The sequence below is a fragment of the Pelophylax lessonae genome (assembly GCF_965119305.1).
Source record: "Pelophylax lessonae genome assembly, chromosome: 2".
Lineage (NCBI taxonomy): Eukaryota > Metazoa > Chordata > Amphibia > Anura > Ranidae > Pelophylax > Pelophylax lessonae.
In genome coordinates this window covers 399,458,636-399,485,623 of record NC_138769.1, presented here as the reverse complement: position 1 = coordinate 399,485,623, position 26,988 = coordinate 399,458,636, and the positions used below count along the sequence as shown (strand labels likewise).

The 26,988-nt window shown below is 45.2% G+C and overlaps 1 protein-coding gene across 3 annotated transcripts in view; it reads left to right on the top strand.

Annotated features, from left to right (window-relative positions):
- The first annotated feature begins 20,762 nt into the window (after positions 1 to 20,762).
- Positions 20,763 to 26,988, top strand: part of TPST1 (tyrosylprotein sulfotransferase 1) — a 257,483-nt gene continuing 251,257 nt past the window's right edge. Inside the window, exon 1 of one of the 3 annotated variants that reach the window (XM_082245958.1) lies at positions 20,763 to 20,969. The gene's annotated coding sequence lies outside the window, so the exon portion shown is untranslated. The remainder of the gene's footprint in view (positions 20,970 to 26,988) is intronic. The other 2 variants (XM_082245951.1, XM_082245952.1) reach the window with 2 other exon arrangements.

Genomic DNA, 26,988 nt, shown 5'->3' with positions numbered 1-26,988 from the left:
ACGAGGGACACCTATTAGCAAAACCATGTAGGATAGGACACACCCCTTGCCATGCCCCCTTAAAGGAGAATTATACAAACAAAAATGATTAGTAAAAACCCAAAAATGCTTTTTTTTTTATCACTACTATTACTTTATACTGGCTTTTTATTTATACAAATTCAATAATTTAGAAATTGGATGAATGGTTTAGTACCAGGAAACACTTTTTGAAAGATAAAATGTACATTTTATATACAGCTATATAAATCAGACCAAAATGAGGGACAAATGAGGAGCAAAGAAGGACAGAGGGACTTTGTTCCAAATCAGGGTCAGTCCCTCGAAATCAGGGCCAGTCCCTCAAAATCAGGGAGCTATGGGAGCTCCCTGATTGGGAGCTATGCATTAGGAGTTCCCGACTATGTCCACCTTTTCTGCCTTTGTCCTCCATTCACAGAAACTGTGCTATCGGTTCCTGCAATGAAAAACACTCTATTAATGGAGGATGGACAGATAAATGAAAGGTCTGCATCCGGCAGTCACGGAATGCTTTTCATTATGGGAACCAATATTATGTCTACTATGAATGGAGAACAAGGTGGAAAGAATAGGCATTGCTGGCACTTGATAAGTGCTCATCACAGGTGCAACCACTCATATTAACCCCTGCAGCACAGGAAGATCAACACAGGGTGATAGGTGGGGGCAGAGGACTTTAGATTTCAACTTGACATAGCAGCCACCACCATATGATGGGACACAGGTCAGTCATTGTAAGTACTGTATCTAGTGCTGCTATTTTTTTTTAAATGTCATAAAACTTAAACTTTAAAGTGTCATTAAACCCATACTATGAAAAACTCCCAATACATGCTGTATGACAACGTGTTCATACTTACAAAGCCACCAAAGCATTTGTTTTGTGTAAAGTGAAATACACTTGGTTGATCCTGTCTTCAGCTGTCTCTCCCATCTTCTCAGTGTTCCCCATTGCAGCCTGACATGTTATAGACCATCTACTGAGCATGCTCCAGTTTCAGTTCCCTTCTAAGCTCTTCGTTTCCCTATTTTCCAATGAGGGACACCTATTGTTAAAATGATGTAGGCATAGATCACACCCCCTGTCACGCCCCCTTAAAGGAGATTTATACAAAAAAAATGATTAGTTAAACCCACAAGTGCTTTTTTTTTTTATACCACTACTGTTTCTTTATACTGTCTTTTGAAATTTACAAATGCAACAATTTAGAAATTGGATGAAAGGTTTAGCACTGGGAAACACTTTTTGAAAGATAAAAAGATCATTTTATATACAACTATATAGATGATACCAAAATGAGGGACAAATGAGGAGGTAAGAGGGACAGAGTGACTTTGTTCCAAATCAAGGACAGTCCCTCAAAATCAGGGACAGTTGGGAGCTATGATAGAGTCACACATGTGGGTGTATACACAGTGGTAAATTACACTCTCCTCCCTCCCTCCACCTCCATATCCTCCTATTGTTAAACACTATTGTGGCTGGATATAGTTTGCTGATCGATTATGTTCATTAGGGCCAGCCATACATGTTTCAAATCTCTGATAGGGGAATCGTGCAACCTCTGAATGCAGGAAAGAAGTTCACACCTTGTATGGCCAGCCTAAGAAACTCACAAACAAGCTTAGTTTTAATATAAATCAGTATTAAATATATATAATGTATTTGCTAATACCCGTAATGTAAAAGGAAGAGCCTTGGATGCAGAATAATTTATTCTGGCCATTAGAATGCATTAGCACTTGAACACGCCTGAACGTGTCTAGCGTTTAGGCACGTTTATGCATGCTGCATGTTTTTTTTTTACCCTCTTGAATGCACTGGTAATGGGTTTTGTTCTGCCTGTAAACACTGGTCTTCCAATACACCTATAAATGTCTATGTGTGCATGGACACAGGCTAACATAGAGGTGATCTTACAGGCCAAAAAAAAAGACGCCAAATGCCTGTAAACACTGGTCTTCCAATAAACCTATAAATGTCTATGTGTGCATGGGCACAGGCTAACATAGAGGTAAGCTTACAGGCCGAAAAAAAAAAAGATGCCAAATGCCTGTAAAAGCTGCATTTTTAAAGACCAGTGTACCTAAGGCCTTTAAAGGTACAAAGTATTTAAAAAAATGTAAGGTATACTGTGTAAATAGGAACACACATAGAGAGGTTTTCCCAAATGTGATCATAAAAGAAGAAATACACTTTAAGGCAGGTGGTTTTTGAGTGTTCAACTCATTAAAACCAGTAAGCTTATTGTGCCTGAAGCTGGGCAATGGCATATCATATGGTGTATTTAGGTAAAGGGTCTTAAAATGTACATATCTGATATTATGGTATGACACCTTTTTGACAACTTTTTTTTTCTTAGGGATTTTTGGCAAATCTACAGACAGTGCAGGCGCACCAAGATACAGCATGTGTTACGCAAATATATCACCATGCTTGATAATGCCTACATTAGTGCATCATCATAATGCAAGAGAGAATGGTAATGTATCTAAAGTTCACTAGTTTTCTAAAACGGCATAATAATGAATTCAAGTGTCGCAACAGGCTGAGTCATTTCTATTTTACAACACCCTAACAATAAACTTCTTACATTTTCTCCCCTTTGGTCTGTTAAATATACCAGGTGAAAGTGTTTTGATATATATGTGCAGAAAATACTTGTTGGACCTGCCAGAATTTTTTTGCTTCTATCTTATAATTTACATGTTGCCATTGTCTACTCTTATGTATGAAGAGAAATAGGGAAGGTGTTTTGTAGTGCTGTCCTAGGGCATCATAGCAGCTCCTCTATAGATACAGTACAGTCAGTGGCCTACCGTCAGGGTTCGCGATTGCGACCTGTTCCCATGCTACAGGGGGGCCCGTGCAGCTTTCCTGTCACATAAGGTTTTACAGGAGGGCAATTTATAGGATTCGATCCCCTGTAAGGCCTCATGCCCACTGTAAGCTTAAAGGTGTTTTTTTTCTTACAGGAGTTTAGCAGCGTTTTTAGGGAAGGTTAGGGCCTCATGCACACTGCAGCTCAAAGAAGCTGCTCCTACAGGCGTTTGAGCTGTTTTGAGCTTTTACTTTTCTCTTCCTGTTAATTCCCCTCCATGTTTTCCTCAGCCTGTGCAGCTGAAAGCAAGCTTCTCCTCCTCTTCCTCCCACTGCTTTCAGCTGCTGCATACAGGGGATTGGTTCCTCTAATTGCCCCCCTGCTGCACTGATCACCTCTTCTGTGCTCTGTGCACTGATTGTGTGTCTGTGCCTGCTGGGCACCCACCCCCACCCAGCTCTTCCAGCTGCTGGGGGGATAATTTCAGGATGGATAGCACGTAAGGGGCCGGTGCATATGTAATTTTCTCGCCCCTGCCTTTTCTTAATGAGCACGGTGAGTGATCGGTACTGAAGCTCTTCTTCATTCCTTCTGTGCAGCTGGGGCTGCAGAAAGAAACTGGGGAATGTGTTTTCTCAGACCCCTGAATTTTCACAAAAGCCCTACCCCCAGAAACATTGTGAAAAAAAATATAAAAATATATAAAAAAAAAAAAAAAAAAGAATAAAAAAAAAATGAAGGGCCCATAAATGAGCAGTTTGTGCAGCTGGAGCCTAGACTAGACTTTGGGGACACAGTGACTGTACAAACACAGCCACATGTCCTAATTTGAAAGGTGTGGGTGAGTGGCCCTGAATGCACACTGTCTGTGTTTGGGGCTGTACACATGCACTCACATGCCTATCAAATTAGGACCTGCGGCAGTGGCGGAACTGGGCCCTGGCATTTTGCCACCGTGGGTGGGGAGAGCTCAACATGGCAAGAAGGGGGCCCGCTACAGAACATGTGAAAGGGTCTCAATGTGGGACCATAATAAGGGGGCCCAGCGATGGGAGTAAAGGGCCCTGGGCTTGGAGGGAAGGGCACTGGGGCCAGGGAGGACCTTCATGGTTTCTTGTCCTGGGGCCCTGAAGGTTCTAGTTATGCCTCTGAGTACAGTCATTGAGTGTTGTCACCCCAGAATAGGAAGCATGTTAGTGGCAGGTTTAACAGGTGAAAATAAAGGAAAATTGGCTGAAGAAATAAAACAGATGCAGCCGCCACCAGCTGGTAAGCTGAAATAGATTACATTTTTTTAATGATTGAGATACATTTGAAAGTGATATTAAACCCCCCATTGTTTAAATACTTTTAGCAGCTGATTAGTCCCATATTGAGTTTGCAGCTTCATATTTTATTACTTGCCTATGTTCCAGTTTAAGTTGGTGCAATGACCCCTGCCCCAGGTTTTCTGTTTCATGATGGCTCCTTCTCTTGCAGCATTCTATAGAGCCTCCTTTGCATGCAGAGACTAGAGTTTGTCAGCCGACACTATGTGCATCAACAGAAACACACATCCCCATAGCCTAGGATAGTAAGGCACTCCCTGCTCCTCCCTTCTCCAAGCTAAAAGACTGACTGAAGACTTTACTGTTCACTGTTAACTTTTTCCTTCTGTCCTGTGAAGACAGGATGTTCAGAGAAGTGGCACTGAGAGAGCAGGAGCCAACAGCATTGAAAGCTGTAAAGTGCAAGCGTTGAGGTAAGAATTTTAACAAATATTGTACTTGGGAATCTTTATTTTATTGTGTTCAATGTGATAAAATAAAAATACTGAGGATTTAGTGCCGGTTCACATTAATGCCATGCGGGAACCCTGTGATTCCACTGCGGGTTCCCGCATTGCATTTAAATCGCAGGCAGTTTACACTGCCATATGCAAATTGCTGGGGGTGTCAATACAAAGTTAACGACACACCCAGATCAGTTCTCATATCGCAGTGTTAACTGTCAGTTTCGGACATGAATCGGATCACATTGGTGTGAACCACCATGCGATCCGATTCTGCTGCGGACCCAAAAAAAAGGGTCCTGTGCGTGTTGTGTCCGAGTCCGATGCAAATTCAGCCATACAATCTGTATGGCTGAATTCACATCGCACAGACATCGCATGTGATTTGCAGAGCAGTGCGCTCCGAATCACATGCGATGTCTGCCATCGCTATAGTGTGAACAGGGACTGAAAATGACTTTAGGGAGCTGTACTGTTTTATGATTTTTTAAAGGGCGTACATTAAAAGCAGCCTTGTATAAAAATGCTGCGGTCCCCATTACCTCGATAAAAAATACTCAATAAAAAAAATTTAAAAAAAAGGAAGAAAAAAAAATACCTTCTACCCTGGACTCCGGGGTGCTCAGTGAGGTGTCCCTTGGCCTTCTTGTGGAATCCTCTGAAATCTAAGGATCCTAAATCTCATGCGAATGAACTTTTTCACATTGCTGGAATGTCTTCTCCCAAATTTGGGATCCAGATATCTCAGGGATCCCACAATTAAGTGCAGTGGCACAAGTCGATAAAAACCAGGGTGTACGGTATTTTTGTTGCTTTTTCCCTACAATGTGTATGTAATATAATTACTTTCATTGAGTGTTTTTATTTGGCAAGCGAGGGACTGCGGCAGAACACACATTTTCATGCAAGGTCTGCTTTAATACTTTAATTAATTCAGAGATTTAGACAGCTCTGCCACACAGAACAGCTTTCTCTGGCGTGTTAGAAGACCTGATTGTTCTCTGTTGCAGTTCAATAACACTCACAAGTCTTTAATCCTATTGCCCCTACCAGACCCCCTAAATACATACTGTAGGTGCCTCTTCCCTAGTAACACAATGCACACATGGTATGGAATGGGACTTTACATAGGTACCAAAAACAAAGCAAAAACAAAAAAAAAATTCTTTATTAGACCTCAGATAAAAAAGTTTTGAACAGAGAATAAACGATTGCAGTCACAGTTACACCAAGGGCTTGTAAAACAAGTCAACAACTCCACTACCTGGAAATATCTTCAGCATATCAGTATGTCAGTGATGCTAAAGCCTAACGTGTTTCAGCTCACAAAGAGTCTTCCTCAGGGGTAAATAATGAGATTTATAATATAAATATATATAAATTCCAATAACAACACAAAAGAAAAAAAAAAACGTACAAATCATTATAACATTAAAGTCATTTACAAGGGCCCAGTGGTGTATAGTGAGAGAATGGGTGTGCATCCAAAAAGGACCCCAAGATGTAAATTTGGTATGACACAAGGGATGCCAAACAAATCAGCAACACAAAATGAGAACAATCAACCTAATAAATGGAATAAAGACTACATCTCTGCTAACCCAATAGTAATAAAGTCGCACTGTAAACTGGGAAAGTTCTATTTTACTATCACTTACAGTCAGGGCTTTTTTTTTTTCAGAGAATAGGTGCAGGAACTCCCCCCTTCTGAGCCACTACTTGCCTCCACCCCCTTCCCACCTCCCATTACTGCCCCTTTTAGAGAATACAGAACCAAGTATTATTTTGTGTTGCTAAATTATTTGTACGGAATTTGTTAATGACAACAAGAAAAGCAGTGAAATAGATCCTCTGCAGTCAGCAACAATAGACCCGCCAGCAATAACAGATACCCCAGCAACATTAGACCCACCAAGCAACAATAGATGCCCCCAGCAATAATAGATACCCCCAGCAACATAGGCAACAATAGACCCACCAGCAATAATAAACCCCACCCCAGCAACAATAGATCTCCACAGTTACAAAAGATCCCTCCAGTAATAACAGATACCCCAGCAACATTAAACCCACCCAGCAACAATATATCCCCCTAGCAATAATAGATACCCCCAGCAACACTAGAAAAAATAGATCCTACTAGCAAAAATATATCCCCCAGCAATAATAGATACCCCCACCCCCATCAACAAAAGATTCCCCCACAACAATAGATACCCTCAGCAAAACTAGACCTACCCCATCAACAATAGATCCCCCCAATAATAGATACCCCCAGCAACACTAGACCCACCCCACCACAATAGATTCCCCAGCAACAATAGATCTCCCACACAACATTATGCCCCCCCAAGCAACAATGGACCGCCCATTACAAAATACTTTCCCAGCAACAATAGATCCACCCCTGCAACAAAGAACCCCCAGCAGCAGCAACAGATTTCCCAGCATCACCCTCCAGCAGCCAGCAGCAATAGCCCCCTCCCTCAACAATTGACCCCCGCAGCAACAATAGACCTTTCCAGTAACCCCTTGCCATTACATACATTTAGTGCTGGAGGTGCATTCCCCCCGCATTCCTGATGAAAAAAAGCTCTGCTTACAGTATATTAAAAGAGAACCTTACAGGTCTTTTCCCTCCCCAGTCTCTGCATTGAAGCTGAAAGGAGAAGCAGCAACAGAAGAACTCATCTCTCTATCACTCTATTCTTTTATTCTATCAGCAAGCTATTTACACTGAAGCAAAAATGACTGCCTCCTTGTGCTGCTTCTCCCTTCCCCGGTGTGAGCTCTGCTGTACAGGGATTGCAGGAGGCTGATAACAAGTTAAAGAAGAACTCCGGCTATTTTTACCACCTCCACCACCTACCCCCCAACCCCTCAGGTCTCTTATTCCTGCAGTCTACTAGTTGGTCCACTGACATCATAGAAACTTCCTCTTTTTTCTTGGTAGTGGCGTAGAGCAAGCCTTCCTCATTGATTGATCAGCGCTTACCTAGTAATCTGCTGAACATGACATGACTGTTTTACTGCTTTTAGAGGTTGGGCAGTGCTGGGTCTAGGAGGAAGCTAGGACAGCACCTGAGCATGGAGAGGCTAAGTAAAGCATGGACTCTTTTTTATTCCATAAGGAAATGTTGTAGAACTAAGGCACTAAGAAAAAAATTCAAGTGGTTGTAAATCTCAGACATGAAATATAAACAAAGCATATCCCTCTATAGTGTGTACTTGTCTCAAGAGCACAAAGGTGGAAATAGCCTGTGCACTTTGCAAAGTTCAATTGCACTCTGCAAGTGCAGTTGCTCCAGAGCTTAGTAAATAAGGGGAAGCTCTGCTGACTTCCATCATCCAATCATGTGCAAGCAAAAATGCTGTTTTTTTTTTACATTTTCCTTGCATGTGATTGGGTATTCTTCGCAAAGTGAAGCTTTACCTCATTTACTAAGCTCTGGAGCAACTGCACTTGCAGAGTGCAACTGTACTTTGCAAAGTGCACAGTATATTTGCCTTTAGTAAATCAACTCCTAAGTGTCACTTTTGTCTGCTGCTTTGTTCATCAGCTACCAGCATGAATCACTTCTGACAAGTTTTCCTGAAAAAGGGTTACAGTCGTGCTAAATACCCGTTCAGATAATACACTGGCTGCAGGGCACGCCAGCACCTCCAAGGCCTAAAGGGCAAGCTCAGGCCATGTGCCCAACTTGGAGACCCAGAAGTGGAAGGGGCAGACCCCTCATTCAGTACGTCTAGGCGTGTGCACACATACTGCTCCACCATGTTGGTGAAATGCTGCCTCCTGCTAAGACGTTCCATATGAGCTGCTGGTGCTGCTGTTTGTTGTGGCGTGCTGACAAAGCTTTTCCACATTTCGGCCATGCTAACCCTGCCTTCTGAGGTGCTGGCGGTGCCCTGGTTGCGTTGGCGACCTCTTCCTCCTCCTCCTCCTCTGCCTTGTGCTTCCACTGTGGCCCCGCTGTCAGGTGGGAATGCCAGCAGCATGGCGTCTACCAGCGTGCGCTTGTACTCGCGCATCTTGCGATCGCGCCCCAGTGAGTGAATTTAGGACGGTACGTTGTCCTTGTAACGGGGATCCAGCAGCGTGGCCACCCAGTAATCAGCACAAGTTAGAATGTGGGCAACTCGGCGGTCGTTGTGGAGACACTGCAGCATGTAATCGCTCATGTGTGCCAGGCTGCCCAGAGGCAACGAAAGGCTGTCCTCTGTGGGAGGTGTATCGTCCGTGTCCTCTGTATCCCCCCAGCCACGCACCAGTGATGGCCATGAGCTGGCCTGGGTGCCACCCTGCTGTGAACATGCTTTCATCTCCTCCTCCAGCTCCTCCTCCTCATCCTCCTCATCCTCCAGAACTGTGCCCCTGCTGGACAATTGTGTCCCTGGCGTTTGTGTGTGCAGGAACCCACCCTCGGAGCCCCTTGCGAATGACTGCCCTGAAAGCCTTGGAAATGTTACCTCTTCATCCTCCTCCTCCTCCTCATCCTGTGGCACATCCTCTTCCATCATCGCCCGATTGTTTTTTCAAGGAGGAATAGAAGTGGGATAGTTAAGCTGAGAACGGCGTCATCGGCACTGGCCATGTTGGTGGAGTACTCAAAACAGCGCAACAAGGCACACAGGTCTCGCATGGAGGCCCAGTTATTGGTGGTGAAGTGGTGCTGTTCCGCAGAGCGACTCACGCGTGCGTGGTGCAGCTGAAACTCCACTATGGCCTGCTGCTGCTCGCACAGTCTTTGCAGCATGTGCAAGGTGGAGTTCCACCTTGTGGGCACGTCACATATGAGGCGGTGAGCGGGAAGGCCGAAGTTACGCTGCAGCGCTGACAGGCGAGCAGCAGCAGGGTGAGAACGCCGAAAGTGCGCACAGACGGCCCGCACTTTCTGCAGCAGCTCTGACATATTGGGGTAGTTTTTAAGGAACCTCTGCACCACCAAATTCAGCACATGCGCCAGGCAAGGGATGTGCGTCAAACGGCTAGGCCCAAAGCTGCTATGAGATTTCGCCCGTTATCGCACACCACCAGGCCGGGCTTGAGGCTCGCTGGCAGCAACCACTCATTTGTCTGCTGTTCCATGCTCCTCCACAACTCCTGCGCGGTGTGTGGTTTGTCCCCCAAACAGGCAAGTTTTAAAACTGCCTGCTGTCGTTTACCCCTGGCCGTGCTGAAGTTGGTGGTGAAGGTGTTACGCTGTCTGGATGAGGAGGCGGTAGAGGATGAGGAAGCGGAGTAGGAGGAGTTAGGAACAGGAGGCAAACTGAAGCGCCCTGCAATCCTCGGTGGTGGAAGGACATGCGCCAAATTGCTATCCGCCTCAGGCCCATCCGCCACTGCATTTACCCAGTGTGCCGTTAGGGAGATATAACGCCCCTGACCGTGCTTACTGGTCCACGTATCGGTAGTTAGGTGGACCTTGCCAGAGATGGCATTGCGCAGTGCACACCTGATTTTTTCCCCCACTTGGTTGTGCAGGGAAGGGATGGCTTGCCTGGAAAAGTAGTGGCGGCTGGGCACGACGTACTGTGGGACAGCCACTGACATAAGGTTTTTAAAACTGTGCGTCTCCACCAGACGGAATGACAGCATTTCAAAGGCCAAGAATTTTGAAATGCTGGCAATCAGGGCCAGGGATCGCGGGTGGGTAGGGGGGTACTTCCTCTTCCTCTCAAGTGTTTGGGAGATGGAAAGCTGAACGGTTCCACGGGACATTGTGGAGATGGTTGGTGACCCAGGTGGTGGTGTTGCTGACAGATCCTCTGTTTGCGGGGTGGCAGGTGCCGGTATCACTACAGATGTGGCTGGAGCGGCCGAGACTGCAGCAGAAGAGGAAGCAGGATGAGCCAGAGACGTTTCTTGGTTTTGAAGGTGTCTACTCCACTGCAGCTCGTGCTTTGCACTTAGATGCCTGATCATGCAGGTTGTGCTCAGGTTGAGAAGGTTTATGCCTCGCTTCAGGCTCTGATTGCACAGGGTGCAAACCACTCGTGTCCTGTCATCAGCACATTTTCTAAAGAACTTCCACGCTAGAGAACTCCTTTGAGCTGACTTTGGTGCGCTCGTTCCCTTGCTGCGTTGGGCAGTAGAGGGCGTAGTGTCTAGGGCACGGCCGCTCCGCTTCTGCACCCTGCTCCCTCTTCTGCTGTGCTGGTGGCTCTGTGCGACCACCGCCTCTTCCTCCAAACTACTCAGGTCACCTGCATGACGTTCATTCCATGTGGGGTCGAGGACCTCATCGTCCTCCACATCATCTTCCACCCAGTCTTCACCCCTGCCCTCCTTGTCGGTCTCCACAATGCCATCTCCACAATGTCATCATCGGAGACGTGCTGCGATGGTCCTTGCATGTACTCATCTTGAGAAATAAGTGGTTGGGCATCGCTGCACTCAATCTCTTCAACTTCTGGGGCAGGGCTAGGTGGATGGCCCTGGGAAACCCTGCTGACAGAGTCCTCAAAAAGAACAAGAGACTGCTGTATGGATTGGGGCTCAGACTGCTTGCCTGATTTCCAAGGGGGTGAGGTGAAAGACGGTTGGACATTGGCTGCAGGTGCCAACTCTGACCTTTCTGCAGTAGACTGGGTGGGAGACAATGTGAAGGAACTGGAGGCACTGTCAGCAACCCAATCTACTATCGCCTGTACTTCTTCAGGCCTCATCACGTCTAGAGGCGCATTATGCCCTACCAAATACTGCTACAGGTTCTGTTGCCTACTCACACTTGTGGAAGGTGTTTCACTTGTGCGTGTAGCTGGAACAGATCGACCACGTCCTCTCCTTGCAACAGGAGCTCTACCAGCAGCACCACGACCCAGGCCACGGCCCCTATTTGTCGGTCTCCTCATATTTCTGTAATTTATGATCTTGCCCTAGAAAGGTGTTTATTGAATAGCGGAACAAAACAACAACAGTATCGCACGGGTGTATCTGACAGTCAAATATGCAAACTATGCCGCAATTTAATGTTTTTTACCCCAAAAGGGTGTATATTGAATAGCGGAATAGGAAAAAGGATAAAAAAACGGTGTATCTCACACGTACAAACACAGACTAGGCCCCGATTAAAATTTTTTGTACCCTAAAGGGAGGATGAGGAAGAGGAGTAGGAGGAGTTGGGAACAGGAGGCAAACTGAAGCTCCCTGCAATCCTTGGCGGTGGAAGGAGATGCGCCAAACAAATTTAAAAGGTGTATCTCACACGTACCGATACAGACTATCCCGCAATTTAATTTTTTACACTCAAACAGGGTGTATATTGAATAGCGGAATAGGACAAATTTTACAAAACGGTGTATCTCACACGTACAAACACAATCTAGGCCCCGATTACAATTTTTTGTACCCTAAAGGCAGGATGAGGAGTAGGAGGAGTTCGGAAAAGGCAGGAGGCAGACTGAAGCACCCTCAAATCCTCGGCAGTAGGAGATGCGCCCCAAAAATTGGAAAGGTGTATCTCACACGTACCGACACAGACTATCCCGCAATTTAATTGTTTATACCCAAAGGTTTTGATTAAATAGCGGAATAGAAAATATGATCAAAAAATGTGTATGTATCTCACACGTACAGAAGCACACTAGGCCCCAATTACTATTGTTTGTACCCCTAAAGGCAGGATGAGGAGTAGGAGGAGTTTGGAACAGGCAGCACCCTCAAATCTTCAGAAGTATGAGATGAACCCCAAAAACTTGGAAAGGTGGATCTCACATGTACCAACACAAACTATCCCGCAATTTAATTGATCCCCAAAGGTTTTTATTGAATAGTGGAATAGGAAATATGATCAAAAAAAGTGTATGTATCTCACACGTACAAAACCACACTAGGCCCCAATTACTATTGTTTGTACCCCTAAAAGGCTGAATGAGGAGTAGGAGGAGTATGGAACAGGCAGCACCCTCAAATCTTCAGAAGTATGAGATGAACCCCAAAAACTTGGAAAGGTGGATCTCACACGTACCAACACAGACTATCCCGCAATTTAATTGATCCCCAAAGGTTTTTATTGAATAGCGGAATAGGAAATATGATCAAAAAAAGTGTATGTATCTCACACGTACAAAAGCACACTAGGCCCCAATTACTATTGTTTGTATCCCTAAAAGGCTGAATGAGGAGTAGGAGGAGTATGGAACAGGCAGCACCCTCAAATCTTCAGAAGTATGAGATGAACCCCAAAAACTTGGAAAGGTGGATCTCACACGTACCAACACAGACTATCCCGCAATTTAATTGATCCCCAAAGGTTTTTATTGAATAGCGGAATAGGAAATATGATCAAAAAAAGTGTATGTATCTCACACGTACAAAACCACACTAAGCCCCAATTACTATTGTTTGTACCCCTAAAAGGCTGAATGAGGAGTAGGAGGAGTATGGAACCAGTGTTGGGGTAGTTACTCAAAAAATGTAACTAGTTACTAGTTACTAGTTACTTCTGTAAATTGTAATGAGATTACTTTACTAGTAACTTCATTTGAAAAGTAACTTCACTACTTATTACTTTACTTTACTTTTGAAAAAAAATATGAACAAATTCCAATGCGCATATTTATTTGTAGTGCACAAAAAACAATACAATATTTATTGTTATATATATATGACCACAGCGTGCCTCCTTTCAATGCCAGAGTGACCACAGCGTGCCTCCTTTCAATGCCAGAGTGACCACAGCGTGCCCCCTTTCAATGCCAGAGTGACCACAGTGTGCCCCCTTTCAATGCCAAAGTGACCACAGTGTGCCCCCTTTCAATGCCAGAGTGACCACAGCGTGCCCCCTTTCAATGCCAGAGTGACCACAGCGTGCCCCCTTTCAATGCCAGACTGACCACAGCGTGCCTCTTTTCAATGCCAGACTGACCACAGCGTGCCCCCTTTCAATGCAGAGTGACCATCGTGCCCCCTTTCAATGCCAGAGTGACCACAGCGTGCCCCCTTTCAATGCCAGAGTGACCACAGTGTGCCTCCTTTTAATGCAGACTGGCATTGAAAGGGGGCACGATAGTCAGTCTGCATTAAAAGGAGGCACACTGTGGTCACTCTGGCATTGAAAGGGGGCACGCTGTAGTCACTCTGGCATTGAAAGGGGGCACGATAGTCAGAGTGACCACAGCGTGCCCCCTTTCAATGCCAGAGTGACCACAGCGTGCCCCCATATTGACCACAGCATGCCCCCTTTCAATGCCAGAGTGACCACAGCGTGCCCCCAGATTGACCACAGTGTGCCCCCATATTGACCACAGCATGCCCCCTTTCAATATGTAAAGAAATCAGGTGCGCTGCCCTAGTGCATTTGTGCAACATACACAATGATGCAAACAAATAAACCAAAAATGCAATAATAATGCAAAAAAATGAAAACGTATGCAATTCGTGTAAAACAAAAAATGTCCAGAAGGTGACCAGTGATACACCAATGTGCAATAAACGTCCATGTTATAAGTCCATAAATAAAGTGCAAAAAATGGTGACATAAACTTCCAGCTTGGGGAAAGGTGAACTGTGATTGGAAGGTGCAAAGTCCCACCACCAGCTTGGCCTCTTACCAGAAGTTAAACGTTAAGGGCATATATGAATATGACCGCTCCAAAGGTCATGCAGCCAGGTAGAAAAGTTCCCAGAAATACAGAAGGCACTCTACCTCCTATCTAAGTGGATGCCCTATCGGGAGAAACGCGTCAGAGAGGAGGCGCCGCGTCATCACATCTAGACCAGGCAGCGGTCCGCACTGCAGGCGGACCCCGCCATACAGCTCCCCCGTGAGGGAACTCGCTATTATTGTCTTCACAACTGTAAGTGCAACCATTTGTTTTTAATAAATATCTACTGTTGGTAATGCACCATTGCGGTCCCCTCTGTTGTGTCCCCTATTATTGAGGTCAACCAGACTAAGGAGTTACAGCAGCCAATCAGAGTCTAGTCACCTTTGGCAGGATCTTCTTTCGTCAGGCTTTCTGACTGGGTCTGTTCCTCTTGGACACAAGCAACTACATCAGCCATCCTAGAGTCCAGTAACCCCCGGCAGGACCACTCATCACCATAGAACCAGGCTTCTTGTTTGGCTTTTGTCCGGTAAGAGTCTAGGGAGCACGAGTGTGTCAGAGTGCCTTCTGTATTTCTGGGAACTTTTCTACCTGGCTGCATGACCTTTGGAGCGGTCATATTCATATATGCCCTTAACGTTTAACTTCTGGTAAGAGGCCAAGCTGGTGGTGGGACTTTGCACCTTCCAATCACAGTTCACCTTTCCCCAAGCTGGAAGTTTATGTCACCATTTTTTGCACTTTATTTATGGACTTATAACATGGACGTTTATTGCACATTGGTGTATCACTAGTCACCTTCTGGACATTTTTTGTTTTACACGAATTGCATACGTTTTCATTTTTTTGCATTATTATTGCATTTTTGGTTTATTTGTTTGCATCATCGTGTATGTTGCACATATGCACTAGGGCAGCGCACCTGATTTCTTTACATATTCTACAACATACACTCTAAGGTAGCAGCACACCCTATATTGAATCAGCGCACTTTCCTACCCACCATGCCCCCTTTCAATGCCAGAGTGACCACAGTGTGCCCCCTTTCAATGCCAGACTGACCACAGCGTGCCCCCTTTCAATGGCAGACTGACAACAGCGTGCCTCCTTTCAATGCAGACTGACCACAGCGTGCCACCTTTCAATGCCAGAGTGACCACAGCGTGCCCCCAGATTGACCACAGAGTGACCACAGCGTTCCCCATGATTGACCACAGCGTGCCCCCAGATTGACCACAGCGTGCCCCCAGATTGACCACAGAGTGACCACAGCGTGCCCCCAGAGTGACCACAGCGTGCCCCCAGATTGACCACAGAGTGACCACAGCGTGCCCCCAGATTGACCACAGAGTGACCACAGCGTGCCCCCAGATTGACCACAGAGTGACCACAGCGTGCCCCCAGATGGTTGGAGAGTGCACAGACAGAAGGACCCGTGATCGATCATTTACATCATGCCAGCGGGCAGCGCCAGGGAGCTGAAAAAGCTTATCATTTATGGAGGCAGTGAGAAGACTGTATGTGCTAAATGCTGCTTTTACCAGAAGCAAAACTGGGGGCACGGCTGAGCGGTGACAGTGAGCTAGGAAAGGGGCTGTCGCGACACTTACCTGCTAGGCTAGACAGACTCTCACTTCTTCTCCCTCACTGTCTCCGAGTCCACGCCCACGGCTCCTGCGGCGGGAGAATCACTCCGCTGACGAGGAGGACAGAGCCGCAGAGGATAGGCTAGGCAGGCACTCAGGCAGTGCGCGGACTGGCCGGCGCCCAGCCGGAACTTAGTTCAAGTGCAATACAGCGGCGCTTCTGCATGTATACCTACGCGCCCGAAAATGGAGAAATAGTTCGCCTCCTGGGACCCTCCTGGGAATCTTATTTAATATAAAAGCCCCTGGGAATAAAGCTGCCCTGATGATTATATGACCTCACGGCTTGAGTAACGCAGGAAAGTGCGTTCCTCAAGCCATGTAAAGTAATTTAGTTACCGATCTTACCAATGTAACTCGTTACATTACTACGTTACCAAAAAAAGTAACGTAGTTACTGTAATCCGTTACATTGTAACTCGTTACCCCCAACACTGTATGGAACAGGCAGCACCCTCAAATCTTCAGAAGTATGAGATGAACCCCAAAAACTTGGAAAGGTGGATCTCACACGTACCAACACAGACCATCCCGCAATTTAATTGATCCCCAAAGGTTTTTATTGAATAGCGGAATAGGAAATATGATCAAAAAAAGTGTATGTATCTCACACATACAGAAGCACACTAGGCCCCAATTACTATTGTTTGTACCCCTAAAAGGCTGGATGAGGAGTAGGAGGAGTATGGAACAGGCAGCACCCTCAAATCTTCAGAAGTATGAGATGAACCCCAAAAACCCCAAATATCATTCAGCTCTGCTGCAGGCCACAATTTAATTTTTTTTAACCCAAGGCTGTATATTGAATAGTGGAATAGAAAAAAAGTGTATGATTTTTGAAACCACTCAATATTAGCACATGTGAACTGAACACAGCAGTGTATGATCAGTCACTCAGCACAGCACAGCTGAAGGAAAAATGCTGCACACAGTGCCTGATAGAAAAATACTTTTCTCCCTCCTCCTCAGTGGGCAAAAAAGATTGTGTTCACTGCACCCCAAAAAGATTGTGTTCACTGCAACCCAAAAAGATTGTGTTCACTGCACCCCAAAAAGATTGTGTTCACTGTACCCCAAAAAGATTGTGTTCACTGCACCCCAAAAAGATTGTGTTCACTGCAGCCCACACACAGCAAAATGGATGTGGACCACTGACACCTGCCTATCTCCTATCCCACACCACACAGCAATATCGATTGTAGTTTGTAGAACACACTGTCTGACCCTAAAAATCAGCAGACTCTGTCCCTAAAAGGATTGATAAGATCGTAGATCGGGTGACTGCAAACCCCCCCCCCCACACAGCAATATCGATTGTAGTTTGTAGAACGCACTGTCTGACCCTAAAAATCAGCAGACTCTGTCCCTAAAAGGATTGATAAGATAGTAGATCGGTCACTGCAAACCCCACCCCACACAGCAATATCGATTGTAGTTTGTAGAACACACTGACCCTAAAAATCAGCAGACTCTCTCCCTAAAATGCCTACAACTCGCCCTGCCTAACACACTCCGACCTGTCCCTCAATTCTATCCGGACACAAATGTTTTTTTTTTTCCTGTCTGTCCCTAATCAGCAGCCAGCACCCCAAAAAGATTGTGTTCACTGTACCCCAAAAAGATTGTGTTCACTGCACCCCAAAAAGATTGTGTTCACTGCAGCCCACACACAGCAAAATGGATGTGGACCACTGACACCTGCCTATCTCCTATCCCACACCACACAGCAATATCGATTGTAGTTTGTAGAACACACTGTCTGACCCTAAAAATCAGAAGACTCTGTCCCTAAAAGGATTGCTAAGATCGTAGATCGGTCACTGCAAACCCCACCCCACACAGCAATATCGATTGTAGTTTGTAGAACGCACTGTCTGACCCTAAAAATCAGCAGACTCTGTCCCTAAAAGGATTGCTAAGATCGTAGATCGGTCACTGCAAACCCCACCCCACACAGCAATATCGATTGTAGTTTGTAGAACACACTGACCCTAAAAATCAGCAGATTCTCTCCCTAAAATGCCTACAACTCGCCTGCCTAACACACTCCAACCTGTCCCTCAATTCTATCCGGACACAAATGTTTTTTTTTTCCTGTCTGTCCCTAATCAGCAGCCAGCACGTTGATGTGTGCTCTCTCCCTGAACTAAACAGCAGAATGACGCCGCAGCGGCGCTGCCTCAAACTTATAAAGACTTGGTCACATGCTTCAGACGGCCAATCACAGCTACTGATACATTTGTAGGCATTGCTGGGATGGCTTAGGCACACCAGTTAAACGCTTGTTGATTGGCTGTTGAAAGCCCGCCATGAAAAGCGCGCCAAAGCATGCAAAACCCGGAAATAAAACGACCGAACACGGATTTTTACCCGAATATACAGTAAAGTTTTCGTGTCCGTGTTCGGGTAACAAAAATCCAATTATTCGGTACGAACACGAATAATACAGTCCGTGTTCGCTCAACACTATTTACAACCACTTTAAACTTGGAGTTTTACCCCCACCATCTTTGGCTGTCAGTAAATTGTGATTCCTGTGCACCCTGTAGTGTGCTTCGGACACAGCTGATCACAGATTGGGGTAAAGAGGCAATCACAGTGGCACTTTGTCATGTGACTAGCTGTGTACAGCGAAAACAAAATTTTCCGGTTATCAGCAGTCCTCTCCTCATGCTGACAGCGGGAGAGGAGAGACGGTAATCAGTCAGTGTGAAAGGGGACATCTGGTGTCCTGATTATCAGTGCAGCCCTAACAGTGCCAACCAGTGTTGCCAATCATTGCCCATCAATGCTGCCTGTCAGTGCCCATCAGTGCTGCCAATCAGTGCCCATCAGTGCTGCCTGTCAGTGCCACCTATCAGTGCCCATTTAGAGCTGCCTATCAGTGCCCATCAGTGCTGCCTATTAGTGCCCCTCAGTGCTGCATATCAGTGCAGTCTCATCATTCTATCAGTGCCACCCCATCAGTGCAGCCTATTGGTGCCCATCAGTGCAGCCTAATCAGTGCACACAATTTTATAATAGAAACTAAGAAAAACGTATTTAAAATTATTTTTTTTTTTGCTTTTTGCTTGTTTAGCAAAAAATAAAAACCCAGTAGTGGTTAAATATAACCAAAAGAAAGCTCTATCTGTCTCAAAAATATTTAATTTGGGCGCAGTGCTGCATGACCACGCAATTGTCATTCAAAATGTGACAGTGCTGAAAGCTGAAAATTAGCCTGGGCAGGAAGAGGGTGAAAGTGCCCAGTAGGCAAGTGGTTAATAACCCACTTCCTACCCCCCTCCCCCCCTTGAATGAAGCTTAGCCTCTTCCACAGCCACTGCTTGCTCTTCTTCTCTGATCACTGTGATCAGATATGTGCCATTGAGAGTGGAAGGGCAGGGCTCGCAAATATAATCACCAGCAGTGTTTACATCTGTAATAGCTTGGATTAGCCATCACAGCAATCACAAGGCACAGAGTCTCTGTGATTGGCTCTGTACACTGTGTCTGTGATCTGCAATTATCAGACAGTGGAGTTACAGGGATTGGGAGTGCGTCCGGAATTTGCATTCTCTCTGTGATGAAGGATATTTTTAAATGTCTAATCGGGACAATAGGTCTCTTGTCCAGACATTTACCCATAATGGGAGGTGTTTTAGAGTATCAGTCAAAGAACTGGGGAGCAAGGCACCACATCCCATAAACTGAAGAATACATATGGAAATAAGAATTGGCAACTTTTAATGTGCCAAACAAAAATAATGTACTACATCTTTAAAAAACAAACAAAAAACAACAACAAATTTTATTGAATACATTAAAATGACATTCCAGCCTTAAAAACTGTTTTTTCAGAGTGAAAATCTTTTGCGATTCACGTATATTGTACATTGATAGTTGCTCAACATGTTTCGCCAGGAGATGGCTTCTTCAGGAGACTTTTCTATTTTACTGTAATAGATGTTTACTGCAGACAAAAAGTATACATTTAAAAACAGTATGTAATGGGGCCAGAAGGCCGTTAGTCTCAATTCTTACATAAATTATTATTATGTAATGGATTTTGTAAGAATTGTGACTAACGGCCTTCTGGCCCCATTACATACTGTTTTTAAGTGTATACTTTTTGTCTACAGTGAACATCTTGTACAGTATAGTAGAAAAGTCTCCTGAAGAAGCCATCTCCTGGCGAAACATGTTGAGCAACTATCGCTGTACAGTATACTTGAATAGCATAAGATTTTCACTCTGAAAAAACAGTTTTTAGGCTGGAATGTAATTTTAATGTATTCAATAAAATTTGATATGAATTTTTAAAAATATAATGTAGTACATTATTTTTGTTTGGCACATTTCCTATTTCCACACATAATGGGAGGTACTCTTGGCAGATAGAAAATACACAGATGAATGCGGCTCTCATATTTATTTGTTGTATTATTTAAATCTAAGCGGTGTAAGTCTCCGAGTTTGAAGCGGAACCATACTCATGTCCACTCCAGTGATGCCCTGGTCCAGAGCTTCCTCACCAGTGGCTGTTCTTCTTCTGGGTTCTGGTCTTCAGCTGTTTTGATTGGCTGCGCCGCGATGACACATGCGCAGGAGTTCATGTATGGCGGCAGATGCCAAAGTTGTACACTGAATACCTGACAATGCAGTACTGCATGAGGCAGATCCTCAGATCTGAGCTGGGAATGCCAGGTGTCATGCTGATCCAGTGGTTTCAATACTCTCTAGGAAAGAAGAAAAAGTGTGCAGGTCTGGAGTTGACTTGCTCCATGTGAGTCACAGAGTAAGCAGAGTGAGTCAGGCCAGTAATACTGATAGTTAATAGAGCTGAGCACACACAACCGTACCCCGACCAGTGCCCAGCGCCTCTTTCCCCCCACACAGCATACGTCACCCCCTAACTCTCTTACTGACCATCTACCCCGCCCACCATACACCCTGCCAATCACAGGTTCCATCACACCGCAGACCCCTCTTCCCTCTGGCCAATGAGAGCGCTGCTGACATCCCCCCTCACCCCCCTTACGTGTGCCTGGCTGCTCCGTGCTGTGTGCGCGCAGCGAGTGCTCGGAGGAGCGCGCCGGAGAACGGAGAGAAATGATGATACCGGGGGGAGGGGGGGACCGGAGATGACAGGGGTGGTGTGCCGAGGAGCGGACACAGGTGAGCTTACTGTTATTCTAATGTATCCTTATATAACGCTGGGCGAACTCACCTACAAGTAAGTACAGGCGCTGCTCATGCTCATTAACATAGTCCAGCATTGTCTATGGGAGCAGTATAGTGTGTGCCCCAGGGCAGGCAGAATTCATAGGACGACAGAGCTAGGGGTGTGGGCATGGGGGCACCTCAGGTATGTCCTATGTGTGTGGGATGGAGGGACAGAGCTGGGGTGTGGGCATGGGGGGCACCTGAGGTATTTCCTAGGTTTGTGGGATGGAGGGACAGAGCTGGGGTGTGGGCATGGGGGGCACCTCAGGTATGTCCTATGTGTGTGGGATGGAGGGACAGAGCTGGGGTGTGGGCATGGGGGGCACCTCAGGTATGTCCTATGTGTGTGGGATGGAGGGACAGAGCTAGGGGTGTGGGCATGGGGGGCACCTCAGGTATGTCCTATGTGTGTGGGATGGAGGGACAGAGCTGGGGTGTGGGCATGGGGGGCACCTCAGGTATGTCCTAGGTGTTTCGGGTGGAGGGACAGAGCTAGGGTGTGGGCATGGGGGGCACCTCAGGTATGTTCTAGGTGTGTGGGGTAGAGAGACAGAGCTGGGGTGTGGGCATGGGGGGCACCTCAGGTATTTCCTATGTGTGTGGGGTGGAGGGACAGAGCTGGGGTGTGGGCATGGTGGGCAGTGGGCACCTCAGGTATGTCCTATGTGTGTGGGGTGGAGGGAAAGACCTGCAGTGTGGGCATGGGGGGCACCTCAGGTATGTCCTATGTGTGTGGGATGGAGGGACAGAGCTGGGGTGTGGGCATGGGGGGCACCTGAGGTATGTCCAGGGGTGTGGGCATGGGGGCACCTCAGGTCTGTCCTATGTGTGTGGGATGGAGGGTTACAGTTGGTTCTGTGCTTATCCTGTGCCTCATCACTACTTACCAGCTGCTGGATACGGGCACAGCTGGACTATTTACTGGCTCCTGGGATTGCTGGAGTCTACATACAGCATATTGGGGGTTATTTACTAAAGCTGGATAGTGAAACCAATCAGCTTCCAGGTATTATTGCCAAAGCTTCATTGAACAAGCTGAAGTTAGAAGCTGATTGGCTACCAGACACAGCTTGACCAGGTTCTGAGTGCTCTACGTTTGGTAAATCTCCTCCAATGTGTGCTCCCCACAAGTCATAGGTCTTTCCCTTATTGGTGGAGTTATCTGCCTGATTTTAGCTCTCCAGTATTCATATGGCTTGCTGTTATTGGTGGAGCCTTCTGCCTAATGTTGGCTCTGCGGTTTTCATATGGCGTTCTGTTATTGGTGGAGCCTCTTACCTAATGCTGGCTACCCAGTATTTCCGTGACTTGCTGTTATTTGTGGAGCCTCTGCCCAATGTTTGCTCCCCAGTATTTATATGGCTTTCTGCTATTAGTGGAGCCCTCTGCCTAATGTTGGATCCTCAGTATTCACATGGCTTGCTGTTATTGGTGGAACCTTCTGCCTAATGTTGGCTCCCCAGTATTCATATGGCTTGCTGTTATTGGTGGAACCTTCTGCCTAACGTTGGGTCCCTGGTATTCAAATGGCTTACTGCTATTAGTGGAGCCCTCTGCCTAATGTTGGATCCCCAGTATTCATATGGCTTGCTGTTATTGGTGGAGCCTTCTGCCTAATGTTGTATCCCTGGTATTCAAATGGCTTACTGTTATTGGTGGAGCCTTTTGACGAATGTTTGGTCCATGGTATTTATATGGCTTGCTGTTATTGGTGGAGCCTTCTGCCTAATGTTGCATCCCCAGTATTTATATGGCTGTTATTGGTGGAGCCTCTTGCCTAATGCTGGCTCCCCAGTGTTCACGTGACATTCTATTATTTGTGGAGCCTTCTGCCTAATGTTGGGTGCCCGCTATTCATATGCCTGTTATTGGTGGTGCCCTCTACTTAATGTTGGCTCTGTGGTTTTCAAATGACTTTCTACCTGCTACCCAGTATTTCTGGGACTTGCAGTTATTGGTGGAGCCTTCTGCCTAATGTTTGGGCCACAATATATATATGGCTTTCTGTTTTTGGTGGAGCCTTCTGCCTAATGTTTGGTCCACAATATTCATATGGCTTTCTTCTATTGGTGGAGCCTTCTGGCCAATGTTGGGTCACTGACTTTCATATGGCTTGCTGTTATTGGTGGAGCCCCGTTGCTAATATTGGGTCCTCCATATTTATATGGCTTGCTGTTATTGATGGAGTCCGTTGCCTAATGTTGGGTATCCGATATGGCTTTATGTTATTGATGGAGCCATTTGTCTAAAGTAGCATTGACCCACCTCTTTTTAATTTTAAAGTATTTACTTCCACCAAGGGAACCAGCTGTATTTAAGAATATGTCTCTTGCATTTTGTCATATGCTCCTTATGTATCAGTGACACTAGCTTGTACTTCTGGTCCAGTTGGATGGGGTAGCGAGCCACTGTAGAGCTACCACTTACATCAGTAGTACTTAGTCCCTCGTCCCCCTTCTAGCACAGTGTATGCATGACCCTTCCCTCGGCCCCACCAACATCAGCTGTAGTGAGAGTCCTTCATCTCCTATTATAAAACAGAGCATCGCTTTTGTTAAAAAAAGCACTGGGTCACATGACCACCCTCATCCCTAATGCCATAACAAGGCTCATGTACGTCCTATCATAGGTTGGAGTAAGAGTGGCTCCATTGGACCTTGGAAGACAGTGGAGATGGAAATGGAGAAGAGGAAATCTTGTAGGGCAGGCTGCCGATGGAAAGCAAAGAATCAAACCTAAGTTCTGTAGTATGGTGCACAGTGAGGGTTTAGCACTAGGAGTAGGTTCCCGATATTCAGGCTGCTTGCTGTGTGCTAGCTTTCTGCACTACTCCGGCTGCTGGTCTCTTTGGCATTGCTCACACTGCTAGTTCAAAGCTGAACTTCTAGCTGGCTCAGTCTTTGACACAGTTTCCAGTCATCCAGACATCTGTGGATTGCCCATAAAATGAAGATTAGGGAAAAATGTCTAAAGTTCGTAAAATAAATAAATAAAAAAAAAATTTTTATGTGTACCAGCCAGTCACAGTGTATTCATCATCACATGCTGACCTGACGTACAACAGGATCTTTGGATGTGTCACATGGTTTTACAGTGATGTCATGTTGCCCAAGCAATGCGCCTGCCATACACACTGCACCCCTATAAGTCACCACTGTGTAGTGTAACTGCAAGTCATTGCTGTCTACATTCTCTTTATAATGTTTATTCAAATTTTCAATTAGTAAAAGACGACAGACATGTATTTATGTAACAAAATGACAAACAGTGAAAATATTTTGCCACTGCATTGCAACACATTGTATTTTATGGTAGGAAGAAGAATACTATTGTGAAATAGCATCCGGGTAAACATAGTAAAAGAATAGGGAGAGGTGGCCTCTCTGAATATCTGCTAATTGCTTGAATGTATATACTGGCAATCTCAGGATATGTTTATGATGTGTAATAAGGACACTAGACTCTAGAATAGTTTGGAACATGAAAACAATTGTAACAATATGAGCAGTCCATTACTGAGTGTGTCTGCTTATAGTTTTTAGCTGTCTATAAATGATTGAGCAATATTGGTTGCCTTCCTTTGTGTCCAGTTGTTGATTTCACTGGTTGTTAGATACCAGGGAGATTCTAAAAAGTATAACAAAAAGAAATACCACTCGTCAAATGCTTGGCTTGCAGTCTCATTTACTTCAATGGGCAGGTTTGACAGACAGTGCCGAGTCAACCACCTGTTTTTACCACCCCTTTGCTGGCCTTGTGTGCCTAGGCTAATGGGGCCCCCTTTACCCCCAGGCCCCATAGCAGCCATTTGGGCTTCTCTGGCTATAGTTACGTCACTGCATATAGCATTCAGGCTGCTTGTAGGGTTTTGGGTTCCTGACATTGTGGCTGTTTGCATCATGCAGGGTATTATGGCATTGAGGCTGCTTGTCTTACTGCTGGTGAATTGGAATTCAAACTGCTTACCTTTGTTCTTAACATATGATATAAGTAGCTGTTGTTCTAAAGTGTGTAGCAGAAGATGGATAGACTTATTATCCAGCTGTGCAGGCCAGGCAGTGGATGTGCTGCTTGTTGAGCAAGTAACCTGTACCTGCATAAGCCATGCACTGCGTCTCGTAGTTAATAGCATGATCTGTCAGCTCAAAGCTTTTCTGCGGCTGTTTGTCCCCCACCGCCACAGTACTGTTACAGTGCACCTGCTTTTCAGATCCATAACACATACTTTCTGTATATATGTAGAAATGCCAGGGCATTGTCCAGAACCATGGTATTGCCTTGTGATGAAAGCAGATGTGCATAATCTGCACCACCAGGAAGAAGAGAGATATGAGGGGGTCCCTGGGCAGGACTTGAGAGACATGTAACTGTGGGAAAGGTATGGCATCATGAGGTCAGCTTCCAAATGCTGCACTTGCCTTCTAGTTAAATATTAAAGAAATCTTTTGGTCTAGTTATGTATTGATTTAAAATGATTAGTTGCATATTCAAGTACTTCCTTAGTATGCAGCCCTGGTACTTGGCCCTTGTATGTGTATGCATGCATGCATGTGAGTTAGATTGTAAGCTCCTTGAAGGCAGGGGCTGATTGTGAATGTACAATATGTGAAGCACTGTGTAATTTGTCAACACTATATGGATACCTGTAATAAATAAGTATTAACTATCTGAATACAGGCTAGCAATGTGATACAATCAGAGTTAATTAAACTGTATTTTTTTTGCATTAAGTTTACCAAAGTTCATTGCAAAATCTTACCTAACTCTGTCCTGTGGATACTAAGATGGGCCTTCAACAAATTGAAGTGGGACTGCTAAATGGGAGGGTTAACCTTCTACTGTATAATCACATAATCTCTTCCACTTTTGCTATAAGGGAAAGCTAGGAGCAGTGAACCACTCACACCAGCTGCAAATGATGTTTCTGGAGGTATTCTGTACTCTGTGTTTAGAATGACTCCAGAATTGCCATGGATGCAAGAAAGCAACATTTTGATATTTTGCCTGTTATGGACATGTATAGCTGGCTTCAAATCGAAATGGAAACATCATTTCGCAACACATAGACTCTTATTATGTAATGTACCAGGTCAGGCAGTTGACAGGTGGCAACTGTCAGATTTCATGTGGCTTCTGGTCACCTTCCACAAGCTCATACAGATTAATTAGCCACTTCTGGACCGGTTTTACCCGCTTAATGACCTGGCTATTTTTTGCGATTCGGCACTGCGTTATTTTAACAGACGTTTGCGCGGTCGTGCGACGCCGTACCCAAATAAAATTGATGTCCTTTTTTTCCCACTAATAGAGCTTTCTTTTGGTGGTATTTGATCACCTGTGCGATTTTTATTTTTTTGTGCTATAATCAAAAAAATAGCGACTATTCTGGAAAAAAAAAAAACTATTTTTCACATTCTGCTATATAACATTCCCAAAATAAAAAATGGAAAAATCAAAATTTTTCATAATTTTAGGACAATTTGTATTACTACATATGTTTTGTAAAAAAAAAATCCCATTAAGTGTATTTTGATTGTTTAGCACAAAAGTAATCACATCCACAAACTAGGGGAACGATTTATGTCATTTTTATTTATTTATTATTTTTTACTAGTAATGACGGCAATCAGCAATTTTTAGTGGGACTGCGACATTGCGGCAGACAGATCGGACACCTAATGCCCCATACACACGTGCAGATTATCTGCAGACTTTTGTCTGCAGACTTACCAAAACCATATAATATGAGGTCAAACCTAAACACTTTCAATTTGTATGCAATCCGGCAGGCCCTTGCACTACATAGAAAAGGTAAGTCTGCAGACAAAAGTCTGCAGATAATCTGCACGTGTGTATGGGGCATAACTGACATTTTTGACACTTTTGGGAGGACCAGTGACATTACTACATTAATCAGTGCTAAAAATATGCACTGTTACTGTAATAATGACACTGGCAGGGAAGGGGTTAA